Source organism: Notolepis coatsorum (genome assembly GCF_963971535.1).
Source record: "Notolepis coatsorum genome assembly, chromosome: 7".
Taxonomy (NCBI): Eukaryota; Metazoa; Chordata; class Actinopteri; order Aulopiformes; family Paralepididae; genus Notolepis; species Notolepis coatsorum.
In genome coordinates this window covers 51,208,673-51,227,913 of record NC_140171.1, presented here as the reverse complement: position 1 = coordinate 51,227,913, position 19,241 = coordinate 51,208,673, and positions in this window count along the sequence as shown.

The window sequence follows — 19,241 nt, the reverse complement described above, 5'->3', positions numbered from 1 at the left end:
AGGTAGAGGAATAAGCTAGGAAGATACTACATTTGGTGCCGTTTGACCCCAGAACGAGTAGCGGCCGTGGAACGAGAACTTTTTTTATTTACTTCTTCATTTCATCACCCTCAACAAAACGACATCGTCGACCAGAGCTGCTCCAGTTTCGGTCCTGATAAACAGGTGAGTGATGATGGGGATTACGGTCATTCAGTTCGAACCAGAAGGGGGGTTGTTAAAGTATTGCCTCATATTATTGTAATATGAAGACATGTTGGGGGCGCACAACTATCTGGTTTATGGTGTAGGTCGAGGCGTCGGACTGCGGCAGATGAAATGCTTAACTGATCATGAGGCTCGGTATATCTGATTTGGCATTCGACAGATGCATATCCTGGGTTATGGAGACCTAATACATTTCTCAGGAGATGGGCGCTATAATGTTGATAATTTTTGCGTGTCTGAACAGTGGGGGAGCCATGTATTTGCGCCGGGGAGGTGAGACAGGTCTCGTCGGGGTGGCGGGTACTCAAATCGGCACCCGGGCAAGATGTGTTTCACCGAGACGTGGATGCGGTGGCTCAAACGCTGTTTGGATTATGTAATCGGGTATGGTAGAAATGAAGGGGGATCGGTATAAATCAGGGAACTTGTTGTGCGATTACAGGAAGAACACGACACGATTAATATAAGCGGGGCTGGCTAGTGTTTACGAGGTTGTAACATAGTTTTCTGGGATTAACGTGATGACCGGCAATACGACGGGACGTGGTATCTGCGGGGACTATCGGCCGAATTAAATGGAGAATTATGATCGTTTTAGGACATATTCAATTGGATCAAGACGGCGAGGGGGTTGTCGGCAAGTTGAGTTTTGCGGATTAAAATAACCCGAAAGCCTAAGGAGGTCCTATTTAATACGTTAACACGCCGGCATATTAATTGATTACGTGCGCTGTAATAAGGGGCGAACGATGGTGCTTGAAAACATTTCGGTTGAAAGACTGACTTAGTACTTAGTGGCGGTTCTATTGCAAAACTGTTGTAAACTTAGACATTCGGTATAGTAAGTGTGTGCGATTGAAAACTGCCGCGCGGACATTCGAGGAACAATAATAGGTAAATCTGGATGGATGTTTGTGTTTTCATTTATGGTTAGGGGTGGCAGTGATATGTATGTTTGGATGACAAAAGGACTTATGGTTGTGTTGTAAGTTGGTTGATATAATATGGATTAAATCTGTAAACTGGCACTTATGTTATGATTAAGAACTGTTTTTAACGTTATACCAGTGTGTGCGCCACGTCCGTTGTGCCACCGAACCGTGAAGCGGGGGCGCGTGCATGCTCGTCAAAGCTCGTGCTAGTCAAAGCGCGTGCTCGTCAAAGCTCGTGCTTGTCGAAGCGCTTGCGTGTCGTAGCGCGCAAGCTATAGGGTGTGGTAGGCCGCTGGTCGTAGACAAGCGGCTAAGCTAAGCTACATGCTATATTAGCTCGTCGTGGCTCGCTGGGGTTATTCAATACTGTATGTTGTGAATGAGATGATATTACAGTGCAACTGAATTGTCATTGATGTTGAATGCGTCGTGTGAATTGCAGTATTGGCTAATGTTTGAACGGATGCTGGATGTGTGGAGAATGAGTGGGCCGTGTGAGAGATTAGCGCATGCGCACTTGTGAGAGAGGACTATATGTGTGGTGTGAGACGTGAACGAGTGGAATGGAATTGAGTTGTGGTTAAAAGTACACTAGGTGGCGCCAGAATCAGACCTGGGGCTTCCGTCCTGCCTGCTGACGCAGGCTGGAGGGGATCCTGGGGAAGTCTCGCGATTTGCGGCCATTTTAAGTGGAGCGCCGTGGTCGCCATTTTAGACGGGGCAAGGGGTGGCCATTGTAAGGGATTTATATTTACAGAGCAATGTGGTTGGAACTGCGCTAGGGGGCGGTAGAGGCGTCATTTGGACTCCCGTCCTGGGCAGATACAGGAAGCGTTTAGCTGGTGCAGTTTATGTCGTGCGTGGCTTCAGTATGGTTAGATATATATGTCCCTTTGTTAGAACCCCCCCTCCTCTCTCTCTCTCCTCTCTTTCTCTCTCTCCCTACCCCCCCTCCTCTCTCTTTCCCTACCTCCCTCCCTCCCTCCCCACCACCTACCCCCCCACCCTCTCTCTCCCTCTCTCTCTCTCTTTCCCTACCTCCCTCCCTCCCTCCCTACACTCCCTACACCCCCCCTTCTCCTCTCTCTCCCTTCTCTCTCCCTCTCTCCCTCTCTCTCTCTCTATACCCCCCTTGCCTCCCTCTCTCTCCCTCTCTTCCTCTCTTTCTCCCTAACCCCCCCTCCTTCTCTCTCTCCCTACACTCCCTACACCCCCCCTTCTCCTCTCTCTCCCTTCTCTCTCCTCTCTCTCTCTCTCTCTCTCTCTCTCTCTCCTCTCTCTCTCTCTCCCCCTCTCTCTCCCTCCCCCTTGCAATGTATGACGTATTGTGTGATATGTTTTACGGTTAGGAACGGGTCTGTTTGGGACCACGTGCCCCCCCCCCCCTCCCCCTCCTTTCTCTCTCTCCCGCTCTCTCTCCCTGCCCCCCCCTCCTCTCTCTTTCCCTACCTCCCTCCCTCCCTCCCCACCACCTACCCCCCCCTCTCTCTCTCCCTCTCTCCCTCTCTCTCTCTCTTTCCCTACCTCCCTCCCTCCCTCCCCACCACCTACCCCCCCTCTCTCTCCCTCTCTCTCTCTCTCTACACCCCCCTTGCCTCCCTCTCTCTCCCTCTTTCCCTCTCTCTCTCCCTACCCCCCTTGCCTCCCTCTCTCTCCCTCTCTTCCTCTCTCTCTCCCTAACCCCCCCTCATTCTCTCTCTCCCTACACTCCCTACACCCCCCCCCTCTCCTTTTTTTCCTTCTACCCCCCCATTTCCCTCCCTTTGCACTCTCTCTCCCTTCCCTCTCCCCCCCCCCCCTTCTCTCCCCCCCCCCTCTCCTTTTTTCCCTCTCCCCCCCTTTCTCTCTCTCACTTTCTCTCCCTTCCCTCTCACCCCCCCCTCTCCTTTTTTCTCCCTTCCCTCTCCTCCCCCCCCTTCTACATTGCTTTCTCTCTCTCCCTTTTTTCTCCCTCATTCCCTTTGCTTTTTCTCTCCCTTCCCTCTCCCCCCCCCCCCCTCTCCCTTTTCTCTTCTACCCCCCCTCTCCATCCTTTACCTCACTCCCTGAACCCTTCTCTCTCTCCCCCCTCTTCCTTCTTAAATCTGGCCTAGAGTTACATGTTTTCCCACTGGCCCGGTCCTCTCTTGACCGGTCGGCGGTCTCGTCACGGCCTCTCTCTCCTGCCCTCCAAGGGGTGCCGGGGTGTCCTGGTATTGTGTTTAGGTTGGGGCCTTCGTGTCAGTGGACTGTGGAGTGTGTAGTTATAAAGCTATGTTGTTATTTGTGGGGATTGCAGGACATATTAGGACACGCGCCGGTGAAGGAGGAACGAGGAGGAGGACGGAACACTCGACATGGTTCCTGGTTTGAGTGAAAGTAGTAGGCGGGTGCTTCTGGGGTGTGCTGTGGCGGTGGTTTGGTTGTGTGTGTTGGCCAGTGTGATACTGTATGGTCCATTTCAGCGGCCTGAACAGCCAGAGGTGGTGGTAGTGGGCAGAAGGTCGCTGCCAGACCATCGCGGGAATCTGTTTTTGGGGATGGCGAGGACAGTGGCTAAGATGGCTAATAGGTCAGATTGCTATGTGTGCGGCTTGTCCCCACAAGCGGCCGACGCGGGTCTTCCTCTGATTGTGCACCCCATAACGAAGTGTCATGCCAACGTGTTAAGGGATTCGCCTGACCCTCGCCTGTGCGACGGGGTGGGTCATGATAGAATTGAGAGGTATTTGGGCCGGGGGTCAGGGTCAAATAAAGTTGTAGGGTATGGAGCACTAAGGGACAGTAGCCCCATTCCAGTAGCGTTTAGGGCGGCTGGGTTTGAGATGTGCGTGGAGGGGAAATCCGGTGGTAAAAGCGTGGGGTATTTGGACGGCTGCTTGGGAGATAGTGGGGTCTGGGGTAAGGATTCAGAGGCGCCAGCCCCTAGTGGGGCGTTTTGGATTTGTGGTGAGTTTGCGTATGCCGCGTTACCGATTAACTGGAGGGGAAGGTGTGCGTTGGGGTATTTAGTACCGGCTATGAGGGTATCAGACGTTTTGCCAACGCTTCCCAAGACAAGGAGGAGGAGGGATGTGGACCACTTTTTCAGGGTGGCGTTTCCCTGGTATGGGACGTATGCAAACATGGGTGAACTGGACCATTTAGTGAGGGTATTTGAGAATATGGCGGCTACAACCGCGAGGGGCATGAGCCTGGAGGCTCAAGAGCTACGGTCCTTAAGACTGATGGAACTACAAACAAGGACAGCTATGAACTTCCTGTTGGCGAATTCAGGAGGCACGTGTGCATTGATTGGTCAGGAATGCTGCACATTTGTCCCAGCAAATGATGAAGGTGGCTTGCCAGCGATTATAGAGCATTTACAGAATATTACTAGGGAGATGCAGGTCCCGCGGGAGGACTCGTGGGAAGACTGGGGTCATGGTCTGCTGGGCTATATAGGATGGACGGTTGTTAAGTATCTGCTGTGTGCTGTGGTAATGTTTGCAGTTATAGTTGTTTGTGTGAATGTGATCAGGGTGTGTGTGACGTATGTGTTCAGGACTCTCGGCGCGGCTGGTTCTGCGACTGAGAAGCCACACTGCTCGGCTGCACCTGCGTATACGATGGTGGTAGTGAGGGATGGCGCGGAGGGTGGCAGGGTGGGTGTGGGCGTTCCGTTAAAGCCGAGATGCCCGGCGTACGCGCTGGCAACTATTCTCTGATCTGGGTGGTGGACATTCAGGGTTGGGGAGTGGGAGGGCCGGGGCGTGCGTGTGGGTGTGGGGCGGGGGACGTGCCTGGACGAACGTACGTTGCCGTTGGCGAGATATGGATGTGTATGCAATTTTGTTTTTTCCATAGTAGGTACGTGTGAGTTGACTGTATAATGTGGGGCTGTGTACCCGGAGTTCGGTGTTGGGTCTGGTCGGCTGTGCATGGCCGTCCGGCAGGGCGCTGGCCTCTGGGGATATTGGCCTGAAGGACGGGATAAGTTGCTGGGATGCTGACTGCTTTGTACCTGTGGTGGGGTGTGTTCAAACCGCTGTGGAGGGTCTGTTATGGTCTCTTCAGTAAACAGGGTTGACACCTCACGGCGTGCGTGGCGCGGTGTCCGAAGCATTCTTTAGATTATCTCTTGGGGACACGAGTCTGGGTGACAAGTGTCCCCTGGGGGGTGTGGTACTGAATAATGGAAAAGAATGTGAAAGAATGGATGTAACTATACTAATCAAGATGTTTTTGTTTTCCGAGGAATATCAGAATTGGAGTGGAATCAAGCGGAAGTAAAGGAGAGCCGAAATTCGACAAAAAATAGGAACCCAGTGTGTTGACAGAGATCGAACGAGAAGAAAAACAGGGAGTAGAAACTGGCGGTATCACACACATGTATCAATTACAAATGTCTCGTGTTTAAGAGTGTATGAGGAAAGTAAAAAGATACTCATACAGTGAATGAAAAGAACCTCTCAGGAATTTGATTATATAGACAGAGTAAAGTACAAGTCCGGTTGATAAATTAACAAGAACTGTTGTCATTGTGTGCTCTGATCTCCAGCAGTTCGATTGGACACGCGGAACACCACAAATCAGGTAAGAATAGGAATTTCAGGTGAACAAGGGACAGAAGAGAATAGGAAGGGCCCACAGTGCCACTATTGGCTGTCCGAGTAGGAGTCAGTCACAAAGAGCATAGACACCTACATTTAGATAGGGATTACAGAAGATACTTTTCTGCCTGTTGCCATTGTTACAAGATAAAAAAGATAAGGGAAACTTTAGGAAAATGGGGAGAAAAAGCGCATATAAGAAAATGAAAGCCGCAACCAAATCAGATAAGTCGACCCTAATTGGATGGATGGAAGAGAGTCCAGTACAGATTATTGCCAACGAACACGACACGACAAAAGGTAATGAATATTACTTGGAAAAAGCAATTTATGTATCAAAAAGATTGAATGAAAGATGGAAAAAGCTTGCGAAACGTTGGCCGGTCGAGGGTTCTTTTGATTTGGAGCTAATAGCTAATATACGAATGCTAATTAAGGCATATGCATACCACGGGGACACGGTGGCAAGGGCAAAGAAATATTTGCAAGAAACAAGCATGATAGAATCTTATGCACGGGAAGCCGAGAGGAGAGATAGTGAAAGGAAGGCCATTGCAAATGGCAATGATGCAGACAAACCAGTAGAGGAGGTAGTCCTGGTCACCATAACTCCCCTGGCCCCTAACACAACACCTGTCACCGCCCAAAGTGCAGTTCAGTTAGCCTCACCCACCCCAGCATCCTATCTTATTGCTCAACAGGAAAGAATAGAGGGAGCTTTAGCACCCCCGCCATATGCCAGTAGGAATGGGGAGCCAATATACCCCATCCTACCTGTATTAGAGATGACAAGCCCTTATGAATTGACAGATGATCTGGGGAACAGAGAGACGGGACAAGCAAAGACATCAATTCAGCTGATAGCTAGGCTACCAGACAGTTCAACCCAGGCTCGTTCAGACAGAGAGTATGTGGCCGCCTCGCGGCAAAGGGAAGGAACGGAAAAGATGTCAGATCGAGCCAGGGTGATCCAAGAAGCTGAAAAGGCGGGACGGGAAAGCTATGAGACACTGCTAAAACAGAAAGATTGGGCAAGGATGAAGGCACGCCACGGCCACACCCTAGAATTGTCTGACCACCAGAGAGAGTCTGACCACCCGAGAGAGTCTGACCGCCGGCGCGAGTTATTACAAAGCTCCCCATTTTCTGCGCCCCACTCCGGATACAAAACTCTCCCTTCCCCACGTGAGTCCAGCAGGGGTGTAGCAAGTGGCAGTTTCGAGATTGGTCTCACGAAAGAACAGTTGGTGCAGATACAGGGAGCCGCCGGACCAGCGCAGGAAGGTAAGAAGCCTGAGGTAATCGACATCGAACTTGGGGGGGAGATGATAAAGATAAAAGACGGTCTGATGGGGATAGACCAGGAGCTCGTGGATTTGGACAACGACCATGCTGACATAATAGTGCGGTTGACGGGCCACGACGGTACATACGTTCAAGGGGCGGCGGAGTATAAAGAGATCATCAAGATGCGGGAAAACATTGAGGGAAAACAAAACGCCCTGCGAGACAAAAAAGCAGAGCAGAAAAAGGCCCTCAAGAAGGTAGAGGATGCTGTGAGGGATAGAATAGAGACCAGATCACAGACGAGAAGTAAGCAACCCCCTGCCCAAGCCCCCGTCCACATGGCTCCTATAATAGTAAAAGGACAGGACCTGGAATATCACCCCTGGAAGGCGTCTGACATGACACAGAAATTGCCGCACCTCCAGAATGGGGCCAACCCGTGGATTGCCAAACTGGAGGAATTGATGGTCGGACAAGAACTGGCAATGGGGGATGTAAAGAAATTATTGACAACCATGATGGGAAAAGACGGCATGGAAAGGATACTGGAGATGGCTGCCCTGCAGGGCCATGTGGGGACTGGAGCGCATGATGCGGACCTGTTCGGACGATACACGGGAGTAGTGTGGCTGGCCCTCCGAGAAACCTATCCGACGAGACTGCACCCAGACCAAATTCAGATTGGTACTCTGGGGGCAACAATCCACCCCAGGCTGTACGTACGACAAGCCTATGCCGCGTGGAAGAATACAACTGGTCACGAGGCAGTACTTGACCGTATGCATGAAGCCACGTTAAGAGCCAAGATTGAAGACGGTCTCCCACTAGAGGTAAGGCAGAAATTGGCAGAGGTGGTGTCATTGTCAAGTATGGCAGTGGACTTTTATATTTATAAAGGTGGCCCATTACGTTGAACTGTATCGGAAAAAAGAGCAAAAGACAAAGGAGAAGGATATGGAGCAACAACGTAGGATCCTGTATCAACAGCCAGCCGATGCAGGGAAGGTAGTGGAGTTTCTTCAAGCCTTAGTCCAGGCCCCACAACAAAGAGGTGGGACGGGCTACGAAGGGGAACAACGTGAACAGAGACAGGCTCAAGCGGGAACACAAGGGGGTCCTGCGCCGGAACAACAACAAAGGCCAAGAGGAGCACCCGGGTGGCAGCCACGAGGAGGAGGTGGAGGTAGAAGAAGGGGCGCGAATGGATATGGAGGTCGGCGGGTTGAGTGTTGAAAGTGCGGGGAGATTGGACATATTTCACGGGAATGTGGACAGGACTACCAAGCCAGAGGGGGAGGCACTCGGGGGGGGGACCGGGGAAGAAATTGGCAAGGCCAAGGCCCACCCCGAGGTCAAGGCCCTAGTGAGAACAATGGCCCGGTAAATCCAGCAAGAGGGCCAGATGAATCACTCTGAAGAGGCCCAGAGAGTCCAATGGGGAGGTGTCAGCTGTCAGTGTCGTCTTTAAGGGAGGAGCCTATTGTGTGCGTAACGGTGAATGACAAATCTGTCGAGATGATGGCAGACACCGGTGCGGCCTACACGGTAGTACAACCCCAAGACGCGACGCACCTAACCATGTCCGGTCGATACGTACGGACAATTGGATTTGAGGGAGTAAACCAGCTGACGCCTGTTACCGATCCTGTGACTCTGAGATACCAAGGCAGGGAAGCGACTCTCCCTGTGCTGGTCTCGGAAAGCACACCCATTAACTTACTTGGCCGAGATGGGCTGGGGTTACTGGGGATGGACATTAAATGTACTGCGGAGGGTTGCGTGATAGCTGAACGAGAAGACCAGTACTATCAGATGGTACAAAGAAACGACAGCCAACCACCGGAGATCTATTGTCTAGGGGGACTGGACCAAGAGTTGCTTGGTCCAGCCTTGCAATGGGAGAAATTTATCACTGCCAATATGCCTGAAGCAAGTGATCCAAAGACCCCATATCATTGCACTCTGCAGTATCATAAAGATGCAGACTCGTCACAGACTAAGGAGTGGCTGAGGGTGCAACCGGACAAAGTACAGCTTAATGCTACCAATATCATATTGGGGCCGCAGGGAGCAGCGCTACATATTGCACGGAGCGACTATCTGCATAAAGAACACGGCATTACGGACAGTGTTCCCCATGTGACTTTGAAGGTAATCAGCTCATGCGATCAACAGCACATCGGCGAAATGATGAAAAAAGCAGAAGGGATTGAATTTGAACAGATGAAAGAAAACAAACGGATCTGGATAAGCCCTGATAAAAGGTTTATTAAGATCATGGTCCAAGGCACAGGGATGGGTCGCCCCCAAACTGTGCAACTATCCCAAGAGACACTGGGAGAACTTCCTAATGCATCAAGCCTCCAAGAGGACATGATGAAGGCGGTGCCTGAGACGCTGTGGGCAAAAAACAGCACTGACATTGGATTAATCAAGTCCGCTCAACCTGTGAAGGTGGAGCTTAGACCTGGGGCCACCCTGCCTTGGAAAAATCAGTATCCATTGAAGGAGAAAGCGGTGGCTGGAATCGAGCCACAAATCAAAGGACTTTTAGCAGCAGGAGTCCTACGGAAAACAACTGATCCCCAGAGCAACACGCCGTTGCTACCCGTGGAGAAACCTGATACCTCTTACCGGCTGGTTCATGATTTAAGAGCTATCAACGAGGTGTTACTTGACTATCCCGCAGATGTCCCCGACCCCCATGTGCTATTGACATTTATCCCGTCGAAAGCTGAATACTTTACGGTTATAGATTTGTGTAGTGCATATTTTAGTGTGCCCTTGAGCAAGGAGTGCCAGCATTTTTTTGGATTTACTTATAAAGATGAGCATTATGAGTATACTAGGATCCCTCAGGGACTAAAGCATTCGCCACACATATTCAACAAAATCCTAAGGGAGGATTTAGCGGGGTTGGATACAGTCATGACCTCTAGGGTCATTCAGTACATGGATGATCTGATACTGTGCGCGGACGATCAGACAACATGTCATCGCGATTCCGTAAAACTGTTGCAGCTGTTGGCGGAAAACGGCCACAAAGTGTCGTTGAAAAAGTTGCAATATTGTAAACCTAAAGTGATCTATTTAGGACAAACAATTTCACAGGGCCATCGGGCTATTTCAGAAGAACATTTGGTGGCCATTAAGACGGCGCCCAAACCTGTGACGGTACGACAGATGATGGGATTTCTGGGTATAATGGGGTACAGCTCTCCATGGGTCGAAAACTATATGGAAATAGTGAAACCATTGAGAGACATGATGAAGGAGGCGGGCATTGATAAACTGAGTAGTAAAGTGGTATGGACTGAGGATGGCTTACGGGCATTTGAAACAATCAAGTCCCGACTGTTAGAGGCGCCGGCCCTGGCTTTGCCTAACTATACCAATAAATTCATACTCTACGTCTCTTCTTCTCCAGATCAGAAGCAGGCGTGCGCGGTGTTGGCCCAGAACACAGGGGTGGGGGCGCGACCTCAGCCGATGGCGTACTACTCAATTGCCTACTCGGAAGTAGAGATGGGGATGGCTCCATGCTACCGAGAAATGGCTGGAGTATATACAATGTACGAGAAAGCCGCAAGTATTATGATGGGATATCCAGTGGATATCATGGTGAGGCATGACTTAAAGAGTCTGTTGGAGTCCGGTAAATATGCACTAACGATGCCTCGCATTAAACATTACTACAGACTTTTGGAACAGGAAGACGTGACGCTGGTCAGGTGTTCCATAACGAACCCGGCAGCCGACATCCCTACGCCTGAGGATGGAGAACCCCACGACTGTGTAGTCGAAGCCGAGAGGTACTCTAAACTCAGAGCAGACTTGCAGGCGTTTCCATTTAGCAGTCCAGATCTGGAACTATGGACTGACGGCTCTTGCTATCGAGTTGGCGAGGGACTAAAAGCAGGTTACTCCGTGATAAGGTCACAGGGCGAAGGGTTTGTGGTGGAAAAGGCAGAAGCATTACCACAACCCTGTTCAGCCCAGCTAGCAGAATTGGTCGCACTGACGGAAGCATGTAACATGGCAGAGGGCAGAACTGTAAATATTCATACCGACTCGGCCTATGCGCATGGCACAGCATTTTTATTTGGCACAGTGTGGAAAGGGCGAGGTTTTAAGAAAGCTGATGGAAGCGCCATAAAACATTGTAGTCAGATTAAACGGTTGTTAGAAGCAATTATGAAACCAAAGCAGATTGCGATAATCAAGTGTGCTGCTCACCAATCAGACGAGTCCAAAATAACTCGAGGAAACAAAAGAGCAGATGAAGCTGCCAAGGAAGTGACAGGTGCCGACAGAGCAGGTAAGGTTTTGGTTATCAAACACGGAGTTGAGTTAGAGGACAAGATAACCTACAAGGATGTTTTGACTTTCCAGGAGGAGGCTAGTCAGGTAGAACGGAACCTCTGGATAACCAGGGGAGCTTGTCAGGATGATTCAGGTTTGTGGCGCGACATCAGTGGATTTGTGGTGGCTCCTGCTGGCCTGGTCGGACTGCTGATCCACACGGCTCACGACTTTTGCCATGCGCATCGAGGAGAGGTAAGGAGAAAAATCAGAGAATATGGCTTTTGGGCGCCAGATTTAAACAGTCAAATTGATCATGTGATAAAGAGATGTGTAATATGTTTGAAGAACAATATACGTAAGGGGATTAGTGTGTCACCAGGACATATCCCCACGCCCAATGGCCCAATGCGAGACCTTGTAATTGACTACATTGACATGATTAAACCAATTAATCAGAAGAGATATATTATTGTCGTTGTCTGTCGTTTTTTAAGGTGGGTGGAGGCGTGCGCCACCCGGCACAAGGATGCGGCATCGGTGGCTAAGTTCTTATGCCAAGAGGTATGTCCCCGTTTTGGGCTAATAGACAGAATCAGCTCGGACAATGGCAGGGAATTCGTTGACAAGACTGTACGTTTAATACTCCAACATTTAGGCATAAAACAGCGATTGGGGGCCGTTTATCATCCGCAGAGCCAGGGGTTGGTGGAACGCATGAACGGGACGCTAAAGAACAAGTTGGTAAAGATCTGTCAACACACAGGATTGAATTGGCTAAACGCTCTCCCTTTAGCGTTAATGGCATGCCGGTCAAGCGAAGTTCGCGGACTGCGTTTGACACCGCACGAAATGATGTTAGGTCGCTGCATGGTAGTACCAGGTTTGCGCGCAACAGGCAAAGGTCCAAGTTTGGACATCCTGGACAACGATATGCGTGAGTACGTAAAATACATGTCAAAGATACACAGAAATATTCTGGATCATGTCTCCAGTAGACAGGAGCATGAAACCGGGGAGGAGGTGAATAGGCAGACTACACCTCAAATCATACAGGGCGACTACGTTTATGTTAAAGTATTTAGACGTAAGTGGTTTGGCGCGAGACGGGAAGGGCCATACAAAGTCGTCCGAGCCACCGAGAGGGCTTTACAAATTCAAGGATCACCGATGTGGTTCCACATTTCTCATTGTGTAAAAGCAATAGATACGGGCCAAGAATGGGAACCTGAACCACGGGACCTTGACGATGAAACCGGGGCGTCGCAACCGTTACATGAAGGCGAAGTGGAAGCGGCGGATGATGAAATTGGGATGGCGCAAAACCCAAACGATGGGGAAGATGCGAATGATTATGGCGAGCCAGACCGAGGGGACCACGATTGGCCACAAGTAGAGGATGAGGGGTTTTTACAGGAGCCAGACAGAGGAGAGGATTATGAATTGGAACATAATAATTTCTCCTCTGTGGATTTGGAGAGTGTACCAGAAGGACCGGAGGAACCAGTGCTTAGCACAAGCCCGGAACGAGATACTCGACCACAATGAGTCATCAAGAAACCTCAACGGTACACATAGGCGAAAGAAGGGATAGTGTAACTGATAGGTTATGGAGAGAGCGTGTATATATTTTTTGATTTTTTATTATTGAGCTCTCTCCTTTTTTAGAAATGTTTAGAAAATGAATGCAATGTAATAATCTTTTCTTTCAGAGTGGTTTGCACAAAATAGACATGTTTGGTTAAGAAACACATAAGTATAGTCTAAACCTGGTAATTGGTACGATGTCCTTTTTGTATAAAGGGACGGAGCTAGACGGAAGTGAAATTGGAATAACTGATACATTGTGTATAATCTGCAAATAACTGGAAATTGTTAAACGGTGTGAGTGAATTGAGAACTGTGTAAACATCAACTGATTCATAGTTGTTCATTGGATAAGGGAGCTAATGTGGGTGTTGAAAGCAATGGATACTAACCAATATGAACTATGAGCTAGAAGGATTCTGGAAATATTTGGTTCTTAGGTGATTTGGCTAAACAGTAAAAAGGTTAAGGTATTTGTAACAGTTTGATTGAAAAAATACTAACAAGTATATTGGGGATCATTAATCCCCAAACCGGGGAAACTGTGGTAGTTTTCTCAACAAAACTGTGTAAAATTGTACTGTACACCACGGAACTCAGAATGGCAAATTGGATGGAGGTAAATTGCAACATTATACATAACTAACTCAAAGCCACCCCCCTCCATTGCTCTAAAACTGTCCTTATTTTGATCTCCTGGAGAGGAGGTGAATAAGCAGTTGAGTAAATTAGCATCTACCCGTGTTTACAATGCCTACTGAAATTCCTACCCTAGGTGGCTGTTTACGAGTCTCAGAATCAAATAGCCTTCTTGGAAGATTTAGAGATAATGTTGATTAGAGCCAGACAAATGGTCTCCAAGTGTAATAAGCTCAGAAGAAGCCTTTTGTGGAGGCGAAGGGAAAAACACGGAGGTGTTTTGCATTCTACCCCTGTGAACAAAAGAAAGTCGGAACTAGATTAGATTAGCAGGTTCCCCATTTGAAACCAAGCCTTCACACCCCTTCTGTTAGAAAATGCTAGAAAATGCCTAATAAGGAATTCCGTTCTGTCGCTATTCAAGGCTGACTAGCCTATTGACAGACAGGGCTACTGGTCTTCCAATAAGGGAGCTCGGTAACGCTCAGAACGACCCGCCCTCATGACGTAATGTTGGGGGCGGAGACTTAGACTTTAAGATGACGCGCTCTGGAGAGAGAGCGACACAACCCCACGAACGACAGACAGGAAACAACAGCGAATCCACACAAAAAAAGAAAGAAGACAGCGGCGAGACGGCACTGGGAGCAGACGAGAGCTAACAACGGAAGAACGAGAATAAGACGTCGAGCCCATAGATATAGAATATTTAGTCTAAAGCCTAATGAACCTCGGCATAGTGAGGTCTTCCATTCAGGTTTTATTGCAATTGTTCTTTCAAATCGTTGATTGATTTGTATTGATTGAAATCCTTTTTCATTAAACAACGGATTCTTCAAAGTATCAAACTGCTCCGACCTCGCTTTCTCAAATCATCGTCACCGCCTCCGGCCGTGCCGCAGCAGCAAAACCATTACCTGGTTTACTGCTTTTGTAAATATAGTACTTCAAGGCTTTTTAAGGTTTAACACAACGCAGAGCAGGTAGAGGAATAAGCTAGGAAGATACTACAGAGACTCTCGAGGAACAAGGGAAGATGAGAGAGAAGTTAACTGACTTGGAGGGGAGATCAAGAAGAAACAATATAAGAGTGTGGGGTCTGAAAGAAGGGCTAGAAGGAGCCTCGATGTCCAAATATATGGAAAGCCTAATACGAGAGAAACTGGACATGTCACTGTCAGAACACACCGATATGGGAATACAGAGGGCACATAGGATACAAGCACCGAGACCTCAGACGAATGGACCACCGAGAGCAGTCATAATTAACTTCCTGAGGTTTGAAGTCAAGGAGAACATTCTTAAGAGAGCCTGGCAGATGAAGATCGATGTGGAAGGACAGAGAATATCCTTTGACCACGACTATGCATCGGAGGTGGCTGCAAAACGCAGAAGTTACGCGGAAATAAAAAAGATTCTAAAAGAAAAAGGGATTCGGTTCGAATCACCGATGACCGCTCTGAAAGTATACTGGCAGGAAGGCACCAAAACCTACAGCAACGTACAAGAGGCAGCGAGGGACATACATCGGGATGGAGAGAGGACGCCGGGATGAAGAGAGGGGGGAAAACCCACATATACACCCACCCCGATGGAGAGACTGGAGAAGATGCGCAGGTGGAACAGAGTCGAGAAGAGGAGGACGGATGAAAGATGGGGATTGGAGATGTGATTCGAGACAGAGCAGCTGAGGAGAGTATCGGAAAGAAGCACAGGAAGAGCGCGAGGGACCACGATACTTCAAAAGGAAAGATAAGTACAAAACAAAACAAAAACATTTGACTAAGACCATGACTAAATGTGAAAGATGCATAGAAATACACACAACATAGAATAAGAGTAATTGTAAACATTAAAAAAAAAAAAAAAAAGATAAAACTTAAACAGAGAGAAGGCATGTGATACACAGTACAAATTAATGTGGACATAAAAATGACTGATTCTATGTCTCTGAAAATTACTGACAGAGAGAAAAACACGTTAACACAGGTAACACGTTGGACAGATTGTGTATGTGTATATGTGTACGTATATATATATATATATATATATATATATATATATATATATATATATATATATATATATATATATATATATATATATATATATATATATATATATGTGTGTATATATATACATATATATATATATATATATATATATATATATATATATATATATATATATATATATATATATATATATATATATATATATATATATATATATATATATATATAAAAAATCATATTACCGGGAGCTCAAGGACAGGGCAGCACACAGACAATGCTGGACTTACATGGTGAGCTTTCTTTTTTAGCCACTAGGGGGAGCCCTCTCAATAGGAGAGCCTTTTCTCCCCACCCCCCAGCAGGGGATAGAGGAAAGAAAATAAATACCTCTGACACCATGGAATTGTCAAACTTTGTGAATGTTGTAAATGTTTATTATAGTTCTTTGAATGTAAGTCGAGTAGAGTTAGCAGTGGCTACAACTACAAATATTATTTTATGTGACATGGGTAGAACGGCAGATCATTTCGAATGGAAAGATGACACAAATTAAAAGTATTAAGATGATGTCGCTGAATGTTAATGGAATGAATAATCCAATCAAAAGGAGTAAGGTGATGACGAAGCTTAGAAAAGAGGAGGCACAGGTTATTTTTCTACAAGAAACTCATCTAATACAAGAACATGAACATGAAAAACTGAAGAGATTCGGATACGAGAATATGTTTTATAGTTCTTTTAAACAGAACCTTAGGAGAGGAGTAGCTATATTGATTAAGAATACAGTGAAGTTTGAATTGATTAAAGAAGTGAGAGATAAAGAGGGGAGATATGTAATGGCCAAGGGGAAAATGGAAGGCCAAATGTTAACATTAATGAATATATATGCACCCCCAGACAATGAGAAATACCTATTTGAAACAATCTTTGATATTATAGCAATGGAAGGGGAAGGCGTTTTAATCTGTACAGGAGACTTCAACGTAGTATTGAATTACGACATGGACACGACAAGCACAAAGAGATGGAGAACACACATTAGCAAATATATGAAAATACAAATGACAGAATTAGGAATCACGGATATATGGAGAGAAACACACACACTAGACAGGGAATACACACATTATTCACATCCACACACAACATATTCAAGGATAGATTACTTCCTCATGACAACAGGGGACAGATACAGAGTAGAAGATTGTAGAATAGGGGTAACAGACATATCAGATCACAGCGCAACATATCTGACAGTAAATCTGAAAAGTAGACGGAGAAACACAGTCTGGAGACTGAACGTAGGGCTATTGAATAACAAAGGCTTAGTAGACGAAGTAAAAGAAGACATAATAAGATACAGAGAGGAAAATGATAACGGAGAGGTAGATCCAAACATTCTATGGGATGCAATGAAGGTAGTAATCCGAGGAAAATTGATAGCAAAGGCAGCACTACTCAAGAGGGCCAGAATAGAGACATACCAGAACTTAGTAAAGAAACTGAAAGAATTAGAGAAAAAACACCAAAACTCAAAGAACCAAGAGACACTTAGGGAAGTAAAAGACGTTAGAGAAAAGATAAACAAAGAATTACTGACAGAAATTGAGAAAAAGGCTAGATATGAGAAACAGACATACTATGAAGGAGGAACGAGAGCGACCAGACTATTAGCTAGACGAATCAGAATACAACAGAAACTAAATACAATACACACAATAAGAGACACAAACACAAACAGGTTACTAAGAGAACCAGCTGAAATAGAGAAGACTTTTGTAGAATACTATAAGACACTATACACACAACCGAAAGCGGCAGGAGAAGAAGAGATAGAGACATTCTTAGAAAAAGTAGATTTACCATCGATAGGAAAGGAACAGAACAAAATATTAAATGCAGAGATAACAGAACAGGAAGTGGGAAATGCGATCAGTAAAGCAAAGAACAATAAGTCACCAGGTAGCGACGGATTCCCTTCGGAATTTTACAAAACATTTAGACAGGAACTGAGGCCCATATTAGAGGCAGCATTTAGACACACAATGAAAAAAGGAACAATGCCACCCTCATGGAAAGAAGCCATAATTACTACGATTCCAAAGGAAGGGAAGGATAAGGAACTATGTAGTAGCTTCAGACCAGTGTCCATACTTAATGTAGATTACAAGATGTATACATCGATAATAGCCAAAAGATTTGAGACATTTATGCCAGATATTATAGACGAAGACCAGACCGGATTCATTAAAGGAAGAAAAACACAGGACAACATAAGAAAGACAGTGCAGATAGTAGAGGAGATACAAAAAGAAGGAGGAAGTTCAGTACTAGTTAGCCTGGATGCAGAAAAAGCATTCGACAGTGTAAGCTGGATATTCCTATATAAAGTATTCGAGAAATTTGGACTACACAAAAACGCGATGAAAACAATTAGGGCATTATATCAAGAACCAACGGCAAGGATTAAAGTAAATGGCAACCTGATGGACCGGATCAAACTAGAGAGGGCTACAAGACAGGGCTGTTGTCTTTCGCCGACGCTCTTCGATATATTCATCGAACCACTGGCTCAACTAATTAGACAGACCGAGGACATCAAAGGGGTGGAGATAAGGGGAACAGAACATAAATTAGGACTGTTCGCAGATGATGTGATAGTATATATGAGACAACCAGACACAAGCTTCCCGACACTGATGGATTTACTGACAGAATATGGATATTACTCAGGATATAGACTTAACGTAACAAAGACACAGACCTTAACATTGAACTACACCCCAACGACAGAGATTAAAGACAAATACAAGATTAAATGGGATATGGACAGGATCAGATACCTAGGAGTGAATATTACAAGAGGGGTGGAGGGACTATACGATGCAAACTATACACAGATTAATCAGAAAATCAAACAAGACCTAGAAAGATGGACAGTAATGCCTCTAGACTTTAGCTCAAGGATCGAAATTATAAAGATGAATATATTACCAAGGTTACTATACCTATTTCAGGCTCTACCTATATTAATACCACAAAGCCAGTTCAGGGAATGGAATAAACAGATATCAAGATTCATATGGGGGGGGGAAAGGCCAAGGATAAGATATGTGACTCTACAATTACAAAAGGAGAAAGGAGGAATGGCAATACCTAGTTTAGAAGATTACTACTACGCAGCACAGCTGATAATAGTAACATGTTGGTGCAACGAGAACTATGAAGCCAAATGGAAAGACATAGAAACAAAAAATGAGGGACTCAAAGTGCAGGCACTAATAGGAGACAGGGAGCTATACAGAAGAAAGGAACAACTAATAGACCCAATTACCAAATTCACTATAAATATATGGAACAAGATAGTAAAGAAATACAAGCTAGAAAAAGAAACCAAGATACTGAGATGGATAACGCACAACAACAAATTTAAACCAGGGAAAGAAGATCATGGGTTCAAAAGATGGGAGAGGGGGGGCATAACAGCAATATGTACAATAACAGAAGGAGGGGAGATCCAGACTCTACAAAAATTGAAAGAAAGATTCGGACTAGAGAATAGCGACCACTTTAGATATTTACAGATTAGGGACTACTACAACAAGGAAATAAAACTAGACAAAGACAAAGATCAGAATGGGATAATTAAGATAATGGTAAAAGCATACGAAGGAAGGAAGGGGGGGGGATATCAGCACTAT